The 10,248-nt window shown below is 39.9% G+C and overlaps 1 long non-coding RNA gene across 1 annotated transcript; it reads left to right on the top strand.

Moving 5' to 3' along the window:
- Positions 1-4,751: 4,751 nt before the first annotated feature.
- LOC125520916 lies at positions 4,752-8,381 on the top strand. The gene is made up of 5 exons (XR_007288899.1): positions 4,752-4,870; positions 4,943-5,957; positions 6,479-6,617; positions 7,286-7,348; positions 8,121-8,381. It is a non-coding gene; the product is annotated as an uncharacterized LOC125520916 (long non-coding RNA).
- Positions 8,382-10,248: the final 1,867 nt, after the last annotated feature.

The following is a 10,248-nucleotide window of genomic DNA, read 5'->3' as shown; positions in this document are numbered from 1 at the left end:
TTGTTATGACTAGGCGCCACCTCATCAGTTTTGCCTATGTGTCATGTCCATGTGGTAGTTTTTGCCCTAGGTTGTGAAGCAACCTACATTTCTGTCATTCCCAAAATTCCCCAAAAAATCTCATAAATTCTTTGGGTCATCTCTTCGTCAAATATGTAAAAAACCTTCCTTGCCTAGTTAAAAAATATTCATTTTCCTATTCTGTTCAGAACAACAGTTTGTGAAGGAAGTACCACTTTGGCATGTCCAAATAGTATCCATTATCTACAGTGCTTTCCTATGCCCAAATAACCATCGTCCACCAAATGGCAGCTCAATCCATTCATTATTTTGAGCCGAGCTTCAACATTCGTACTTATGTCTAGTGTGGTAGTTTGCAAAGCAAGAACCCCCTAGGCTCCTCCTTTTGAGCTGAAAATTTGTGAAGACGGTCTTCTTAGTAACTGATCATCCTCAAGCAAAACTCACACCGATTAGCCATGTACATTTCTCGTACCGCTAATCAAACACTTGGCCGCTAATTCATGTTTGAGCATCGATCGGTCTCCTCGTGAGAATTTTATGTTCTAATTTTCTTCCCAGCAGCTACCTGGGGAGTGCCCAACCCACTAGACATTACTAGGCTGCCCAAAACAAATGGCAACGCCATGATCACGCGGTGACCACGCGACGAGCATGCGAGTTTACGCGCTCTAGAGTTGGGGCCCTCGGCCACCGCCCAAACCTCGACGTATCGCCACCAAACCATGTATTCATGATTAAATAGGTACTTATGTAACTACTAGCACATATACCTGTGCATTGCAACGAGAGATAAAATAGTATGCATTTAAAGTCAGTGACAATTATATGTGCAAGCAAAATCTTATGTTCACATGAAAAAAGAACGTTTAGCTTCTCGGGTTTGCCGCGTGTGAAAGAATCAATCCGCTATTTTTCCATTTATTAACCGAGGGCATTTAAGAGTTTTGTTATGTCACCGTACGTCAGATAAGGCCCATGACTGATTCAATCTACTTTTTCTTTCAATCCTTTCGATCAAGGGGATTTTAAGGTATGAACAATTTTTTAAATCCGGAACAGTTTTTTAAATTATGTGAACTTTAAAAAAATACAAAAAAATTATGAAAGGGAACATCTTTTTCAATTCACAAACATTTTATGAAAATACCAACTTTTTTATAATAATATTAACATTATTTGACTTTGTGAACACTTATTAAAAACGAGAACATTTTTAATTGTGCAAATTACACTAAAAAGGTATATTTTCTGAATTTGGAGCATTTAGAAAATGTGTATCTTTTATACAAAGCATTATTTTTAATTGTGCAATGAATTTGGCGCATTTTTGAAATGCCCTTTTCATTTAATAAATCTCGAACAATTGTTAAAAACAACAACTTCAAAAAATGGGAAATATTTTGCAGGTTGAGAATATTTTTTGAAATTGCAACAAAATTTTTGAATTCTTAACATTTTCAAAAAATTCTGTTTCTTAAGTCTAATTTTTTTTAGAATTTTTAACTTAAGAAATAAATTCGAAAAGAAAATTAAACTTGGAAGGGAAGAAAGAGATAGGGAAAGGAGAATAAAAATAGAAGTAAAACATAGAAACAAAAAAATGGGCCACCCACTATTGGATGACCTGTGCGAAACTCTGACAAAAGAAATGAACATTATTTGAATTTGTGAACATTTTTAAAAATGGGAACATGTGTTTCATAAGATTTTTATAAATGTGTATCTTTTATACACGAATGTCATTTTTGTTCTGAAAATTCAACTAAAGCAATATTTTTTTAAAATTGATGGATTTTTTGAAATGCCATTTACTTTTTAGACATCTCGAACAATTTTGATTTTTTTTCAAAAATGGGAATTGTTTTGCATGTTTCGAATATTTTACAAAATAGCAACAAAATTGGAATTCTGAACATTTTCAAAAAATGTTTTTTAATTCTGATTTTTTGAGAATTTTTTATTTACGAAATAAATGATAAAATAAAAATAAAAACAGAAGGGAAAACTAGATAGGTCAATAATAATAATAATAATAATATAAATAAAACACAGTAACAAAAGAAAATAGGCCAGCCCAATATTTGTTGTCCTGTGCGAAACTCGTCTATTTGTCGCCTTGTGCGGGAAATAGTGTTTTGCCAGCTGCAGGGGTAGACAAATTAGTGGGCTGGTTTCGCTGGGCCAGTGCGCGCGGCCCACGTACGAAAACTCTTTTTTGCAAAAAAAGGCATAAAAATTTAGTACCACCTTGGAGAGTAAAAAAAGTTCTTTTCGATGGTGAACGAATGAAAAAATTGGCCAAACGCACCTTACTTTATTAGTAGGTATAGATAAATGAATTTTGGAAAAAATAAATAGTAATCTATGAGGCAGCTGCAGTTCAAATTTGACCCGCTTCCTGCTGAATAGGCGGGAATTTGTCTTTTTCACCAGAGGTGGATCAAAACTTTTTACACCCAACCATTTTGTCAATTGTGCATTAAATATGTCGTAGTCTTTTAGAAAATTGATTTGGTCGAATTTTGCAACAATTATTTGGGAGGTCCTTCACAAAAAAACCTCCTTTTGGGAACTCAAAAAATGGAAAATAGTTTTTTCGTCCAAAGAAAATGAAAACTTCCTTAGGCAATATTGTTTGCCATTCCAAGATGCACCCTTGTGCACAATATGAGATCATTTGAACAAACTATGCCATGAATGTGGCCATAGGATTGATCATTTGGCTTGAAAGGTATGAATCTTCACGCATTATAGCTCATTTTTTAGAACACTTTTTTAAAAGAATTGTCGTATTACAAGTTTATTATTTTTCCTGGTAACTTGGTCATATATAATGACACAATGTGAAGGTTTTTCAAATTTTCAATTTTTTTTGAATTTTTTATGCCCGTTTCAAAATGCGGTCAAAACCTCGGGAATGACCGTTCCTAGCTAGTGGTTGAATCTTGGAATTTTTTTGGTGTTTCTCTGGTTAAAAAGATACTTATGTACCTAGAAATGATTTTTGGAAAAAAATAGCAAACTACAAGGCAGCTACATTTCAAATTTTACCCGCTTCCAGTTGAATCGGCGGAAATTTGTCTTTTTCAAGAGAAGTGGATCAAAACTTTTTACACCCAACCATTTTGTCAATTGTACATTAAATATGTCCTAGTATTTTAGAAAATTTATTTGGTCCAATTTTGCAAAAATTACTTAGGAGGTCCTTCACAAAAAAAACCTCCTTTTGGGAAATCGAAAAATGGAAAATGGTTTTTTTGTCCAAAGAAAATGAAAACTTCTTTAGGCAACATTGTTTGCCATTCCAATATGCACCCTTGTGCACAATATGAGATCATTTGAACAAACTATGCCATGAATGTGGCCAGGATCTCCACACGTGATAGCTCGTTTCTGAGAACACTTTTTTTAAAATAATTGCCGTGTTACAAGTTTGTTATTGTTCCTCAGAAGTTGGCCACATATAATGACACAATGCGAAGGTTTCCCAATTTTTTTTTATTTTTTTTGAATTTTTTATGCCCGTTTCAAAATGCGGTAAAAACGGCGGGAATGACCGTTCCTAGCTAGTGGTTGAATCTTGGAATTTTTTTGGTGTTTCTCTGATTAAATAGATACTTAAGTACCTAGAAATGATTTTTGGAAAAAATAAATAGCAAACTACAAGGCAGTTACAGTTCAAATTTGACCCGCTTCTAGCTGAATCGGCGGAAATTTTCTTTTTCACGAGAGGTGGATCAAAACTTTTTACACCCAACCATTTGATCAATTGTGCATTAAATATGTCCTGGTATTTTTAAAAAATGATTTGGTCCAATTTTAAAACAATTATTTGGGAGGTCCTTCACCTAAAAAGCTCATTTTGGGCACTCAAAAATGGAAAATTATTATTTGTGCAAGGAACATGAAAGCCCCCCAAACCAACATTGTTTGTCATCCCAAGATACACACATGTGCACAATATTGACTCATTTTAACAAAGTATAAAATGGTGCCATGTTAAATGTTTATCCGGAATAAGAGGTTAAAAAAACAATACTACATAAGCTTCATTCTGATTGGTGCAATCAGTCATGGCATGGATTGATGACATGGCAAACATCTGTCCATCCATACATCATCCATCCGTCCGTCGATCCATCCAACCAACCGCAGCAAACACCCTCCCCCCAGCTCTCTCTCTCTCTCTCACCCCACCCAACCCGCCATCGTGCCCTCCTTTCTCTCTCTCGAACCAAACCCTAGCGCTCTACCCCTCATTGCCTGCCGCCGCCTCCGTTGACCTCAGGCAGGAATCGACGACCGGCGAGATCCGACGCGCGCGCGGCGAGATCCATCTATCTCTCACACGAGAGGGAAATCCCCACGACTCCTCCTCCTCCTCTCTGGATCGATCCCGTCCAACCCACATCTTCCCCCTCTCTGGATCGATCCCCTCCAACCCAGCCACCGCAGACCTCCCCCAACCCCGGCCTCCTCCACGGCCGGCGACCCCTTCTCTTCCTCCCCCAACCCAGCCACCTCCAGCAGCAGATCCATGCAGGACAGATCTGAGCTTCCCTGCCTCCGTTGCTCCCTTTCCCCCGACCAGATCTTCCTCTTGCATTCTGGCACCTCGTCGGCGTGGCTCTAGCGTTGCTCTGGCGACTCAGGTGAGTCCCTCCATTTGTCCTCGTTGCATATCTCCCTCCCTCTCTTCCTCACCTCATCTTGTCTCCCTTGCAGATCCAACATGTCGTCGTTGCTCGAGCACCGGGACGCCATCGACGGGAAGTCTTACTTCTCACCTCATCTTGTCTCCCTCACATGAACGATGCAGCTTCACCGCTACCCTGACGCCATCAAGGTCAGAACACCAATCCTCTCCTTTTCATTTTCTTCTTCCCCCTTACCTTCCATTCCCCTCCCCGATGTGCAGGAGCAGCTACACGCCTGCAAGGCTGCAACATCACCAACTCGACTTGGATGCAGGGAGAGGAGACGCCCAACCATGGGCAAGCTCTACGTCGGCATCTGCCTTTGTAGCTTGGCCTAGGGTTAGCTGAATGCTAAAGACATGGGTAGTTCTGGGAGATGGTGATTAGGGACTGTTTTACAACACATCATCCTCTGTTTTTACACATAGTTGTAGAAAAAAATACTTTTAATTATTGCAAGTCGTGACTGTCATGTGTATGTTATGAATTCAGAAACTATAACATGTTTTTTTGCCACGGTGAAGGAGTAAACTGAACAATTAAGTTGCTAGTTCAGTATGTGAGTTGCATCATACTGTACATGAATGCTAGCTGAATATCAGTTCTGTATGTTACTTGGTGCATAACTTTTACTTATTTGCAAGTCGTAGCTGCCGTGCACCCGTTATGAATTCAGAAACTATAACATCAATTCGTCAACAGCTTTTTCTTAGTGGAGTTGCTAATTTGGCGCTGGAAAGCTTGCTTTGCACATATCCCATTGTACATAATTAATATTGGATTAGTTACTTGCTTTTGGACACATGCTAGTGGGATGTTCTCTAGTTTCTCTAAATCTAGTGATTCGAAACTTCAATGTAGTCATTTTACAATGCACCATGGTTTCTTGTTTCTATTGTGAAAGTAATGTCAATGGTGTTGCACGGTTCTGAATAAAAATGAAAATGGCTTGTGAATGTGAATGAACTTACAATATCAGTCTCTTAGAGTTGTTTTTGCAACCTAATATTGTTGTAATCCTTTCCTTGAGCTGCGGTTGATGTGGTGGTCTGCTGTTGTGGATGATACATGCAGGGGCTGCTGGAGAGCACGGAGAAGGGCAGGGTCCGGAGGCTGATAGGCTCAAGCCTCCCGTGGAGCCATGATTTTCCGAGTTGATGGATCTTTCCTGTGCACGCCGGCATCCAGGTCGGCAACGTGTGCTGGGAACTTTACTGCCTCGAGCACGGCATCCAGGTTCGTCATACCCCATCTCCCGCCTCTCGCCCCTTATCATGTCGACTCGTATGCGGTTGCTCGGATGTGTTGATTGGTTAGAGAGGGTTTCCCATCATTGATCTTCTCTGGTTTCGAATATTTAGGCTGTAATTGATGCGCAATTTGAGCTATGATGGGATTACTCAATTACCTTTCTGTGTAGGTCTAGTTGTTTTCACGCGAGGATGCGCCAATTAGTGTTCGATCCACGCGACCCTTCTGAATTGGTCAGGAACATGAACTGTTCGTAGTCCCTAATTTAAGCCTCCGACCTGTGATGTTTAGTCATTTCGTTTTGTATTTTCGATCTGATATGCAATTGGAGTCGTAGGATCGTATTTTTCAGGAGAAATGAATACACTTTTGCACTAGTTTAGTTGCCACTTTTGTGTGAAATCTCAGATCTACTTAGGCCATTATCATGCTTTCCACGGTCAGTTTTGATGTGTTCTGAAATTATGATCTGCATCCAACTAACACATCATTGTTCCCTGTTGTAGCCTGATGGCCAGGCAAACAGTGACAAGACCATCCGGTGATTCGCTGCTTGCAAACAACAGCTAGTAAATCGGTCATCGTGGGGGCGGGGACATGAGATTCAGAGAAGAGATGCTGCTGCGTGCCTATACTAGTTCATATGTATCCAGCCGCCTAGATCTACCATACTCACCTCGTTTCACTTTGCTACTAGTAGTTCCTAGGCCATTAGCTCCTGCTTGCTTTTTTTGCTGCACAATGCTGACTTTGCTGCTAGTGTCCATTTAGTAGTTTTTTAACTATGTTTTGGCCTAGTTTTGTTCACGTGTATAATAAGCATCCTGAATGCTCATTTAGCAGTGTATTAATAACACTGCTAGTTTTGTTCACGTGTATTCAGATTAATACACTTGGCTATTAAACTGCACAATGCTCATCCTATTGGCTACTTGTCGATGTTCTCCGCATAACTATAGGCTGCCATGTCTTTTCCACTTTCCTTTTCGCTTTCTGTAATGCTAACTTGACAGTAACCCTATAGTTTGTTGGTTGTTGCAACCCAGCAGCGGCGCTTCCATTTTAACGCATGTACTAGTGTGCTAAAACTTGCAAAAGACACAAATCTTGAACTTTCTTTGTCGGCTTGTTGCTGCTGCTCCTTGTGTACAATGATTGATGTTGCTCTAGTTAGTGTTGTAGAGGAAGAAAGAGGATGTATTTATATTACTTGCTTCTGCTGCTTATATATAGACATGTATGTATGTTTACTTCATTTCTTCCTTGTCTCTCCGATCCCCTCCTAATGAATTTCTTTGTTCGATTTGGATTAGCAGGCTCATCCCTGGACCAGATGTTCAAGTACAGCCCCATCCACCGCATCGACCTAGAGTCAGGTATGTACTCGTCTTGTTGAACAAATTGGACAGATGCTTCATGGCCTAATGCTTGATGCTAAGCATCAATACATGGATCTGTAGCGGTCCAGATGAAGAGCATGATTTGATTTGTTTGGGTTTGAATTGATCGTGTGTGTGTGTGTGTTTGTGTCTATAGGGGAGCATGCTTAAGTTTCTACTGTACTATTCTTTTATGTCCTGCTACAGTTTGACACTATTAATTAGGCTTGCTGGACATGTCATGGTACAAGCCTTTGGCTTTTTTAGCATCAACAAATGTTTATCTACTATGAACTACTATTAGTTAGGATACAACAGTAACTATAACAGTAGTAACTATTTGGAGAAATGACTCCAAACAGAGTTGCATAATTACCAATGACACATTTTTTTTCTAATTTTTGCATGAGAGCAAACTGGTGTAGCTAGCTGGACTATGTATCCATGAATCAGGAAGTAGCATATTCAGATTTACTAATAGAAAAAAATGTAATAAAAACTTTAAATTTGTCTGTTAGAGATAGCAGTATCGATTGTACCTGTCAAACAAGCATCAATTCTTCCTGGAATGTTTGTCTATCAGCTATTATGATTGTACCTGTTAAACAAGCATAATTAACATCTTTCTCAGGGTGCTAGAGTCACATACTCTTGGGTTCCGTGTTAAAACAAACTAATGGCTATATATCTTAGTAATATTAAACAAAGCTATATGCTTGTTGATGATATATCTAAGTAATTTTAGTTTTGCCTTCATGTGATGATGCAGGTGCCCAGTTTGTGCTCGCTACCAAAGGAGCTCCATGTTGAAGAAGATTGAAGACACTTGTAGAGCTATAGGGTTAACACCAGGGCAATGTATCATGTGTAGAGCTTGTATATGTTAGAGCTTACTATGTGTAGAGCTTGTAAAGTATATGTTATTTGTACAATAGGAGCTCTGTACTGAATCTGGCTGATAATATTTGGAGTATTATGTGTGTGTTTTGTTTGTGCCAATTTAAATACTGGTTATTTATTTACTGTTAAATTGAAATATGAGGGATATGAACTTGCTAGCTGGGACCTGCGTACCAGAACCTGACATCTGGGACCCATTTGGCTAGTGGACCTTTTTATATTACAAAAAAACTAAAACTTTCTAGCGGAAAAGGCCACAACCCAAAAAGGAGAAGGTTTAATTGTTGGGCTTGGCCCATCTACCTAGCCAAAATTAATATGAGAAAAAAACACTAATAGGCTGAATTAATGGGCTAGGCCCATGTACAATACCGACTGGGCTGAATCTTGTGCCACATCAGCTTGCGACGCTGGATGCCTACGTGGCCTGGGAGGTTGCTAGTGACCAAAACAAAACAATAGGCATATTTTGGTCGTAAACGTCTACGACCTTCTCACAGAGAAGGTCGTTAATTTCAGTTTACGACCGCCAGCTTTTGACCTTCTGTTTTTGGTCACAAAAAGGACGCAAATGAAAAACAATGACCTTTAAGTGACCAATAGTCAAGGTCACAAGTTGACATATTTCGTGTAGTGAAGCATTCAAGACAAACAACAACATGGAAATTACAGGTTAAGAAGGAATTATCATGAGATCATCAAGATAACATAACATGAGCAACATGAACATAATCTCGCTAGAACAATATGATCATGGCATGAACATATAAATATGATGATACTAGCATGCAACATGATGACACTACATGCACCATTTATTCTGCTCGGGTTACCTCATTACCGTCACATGCATCACTTACCAACCTCGGACATTACACGATCATCTCAGGATCAAATCAAGCTCGGTATAAACAATACCATAGTAATCATCAAATGACCACAAGGAGCTTGATCTCGCACAACATCACGGATATCCAACCACTCGGTATCCTCGATACCACGGTGATCATTCCAGCGATCACAACCATGACCAACACTTGGTCTCAAACGGTGATCTTTCCGGCAATCACAACCAACTTATCTCATCATCGAACCGGGGTTGTTATTAATCACATTATTATTATTATTACTGTTGGCTCATAGTGTGACCAATTATGAACTGGGCCCTTACCGCGGGCGTGGCTATCGATAGATTTAGTATACACTCTGCAGAGGTTAGTACACTATACCCACACTACGGAACCCATGGCCTCGCACTCCCATTCGGGTGGACCAACGGCGTTCCGACAAATCCGATCTACTACCATGACACTCTCCCGGCCACTCCGACCCACTCCTAACTGGGCTAGTCCTGGGTGGTCCCGTGTCTACCAAAGACACAACGACCACCATCGTGGCCAAAACGTCCCTCGCGGGGACCGGATCCATAATAACAACAATGGGCACACAAGGTTATGTCTGCTTACCAGGCCAGGGTACCGCACGCCCCTAACCTTCCCTAGTTGGAGGCACCGGCGAGAGGCACGAAAATAGACCAAGTTAGGACCTTCCCGTAAAGGTAAGCGTGGTTGCACTGGTCAGTTCGATATGGTGGCACCATGACTCAACCAACAAGTGTTCAAGTTCAATTTAATCTGGTTAAACTTGAATGCAAATATGCTGAGCCATGATAAAATAACATGATACAATTACAATGCATGGGCATGATATCAACATAAGCACGGGTAGAACATAACTATCCACCATATCAACAATGAATCATCTCCAACTGAGTATGGCATAATGTAGAGCATGAATATTACCAGTACAACACTACTCATAGCATAACATGACCACTAGCATCAATAATAAATATCATGCAAGAACATATCAACAATGCCATCATGCAAGCATTTAACCAACTCGATGCAATGGAACATACATAACAACGGTACTCGGGACAGATGGCAGTCATGCATCGAAGCCATTACCAACATCAACATGTACTACTAGCAAGC

The sequence above is a fragment of the Triticum urartu genome, chromosome 7 (assembly GCF_003073215.2).
Source record: "Triticum urartu cultivar G1812 chromosome 7, Tu2.1, whole genome shotgun sequence".
In the NCBI taxonomy this organism is placed as follows: Eukaryota; Viridiplantae; Streptophyta; class Magnoliopsida; order Poales; family Poaceae; genus Triticum; species Triticum urartu.
Note: the sequence above shows the minus strand (reverse complement) of the source record. Positions and strands in the feature narration are given on the sequence as shown.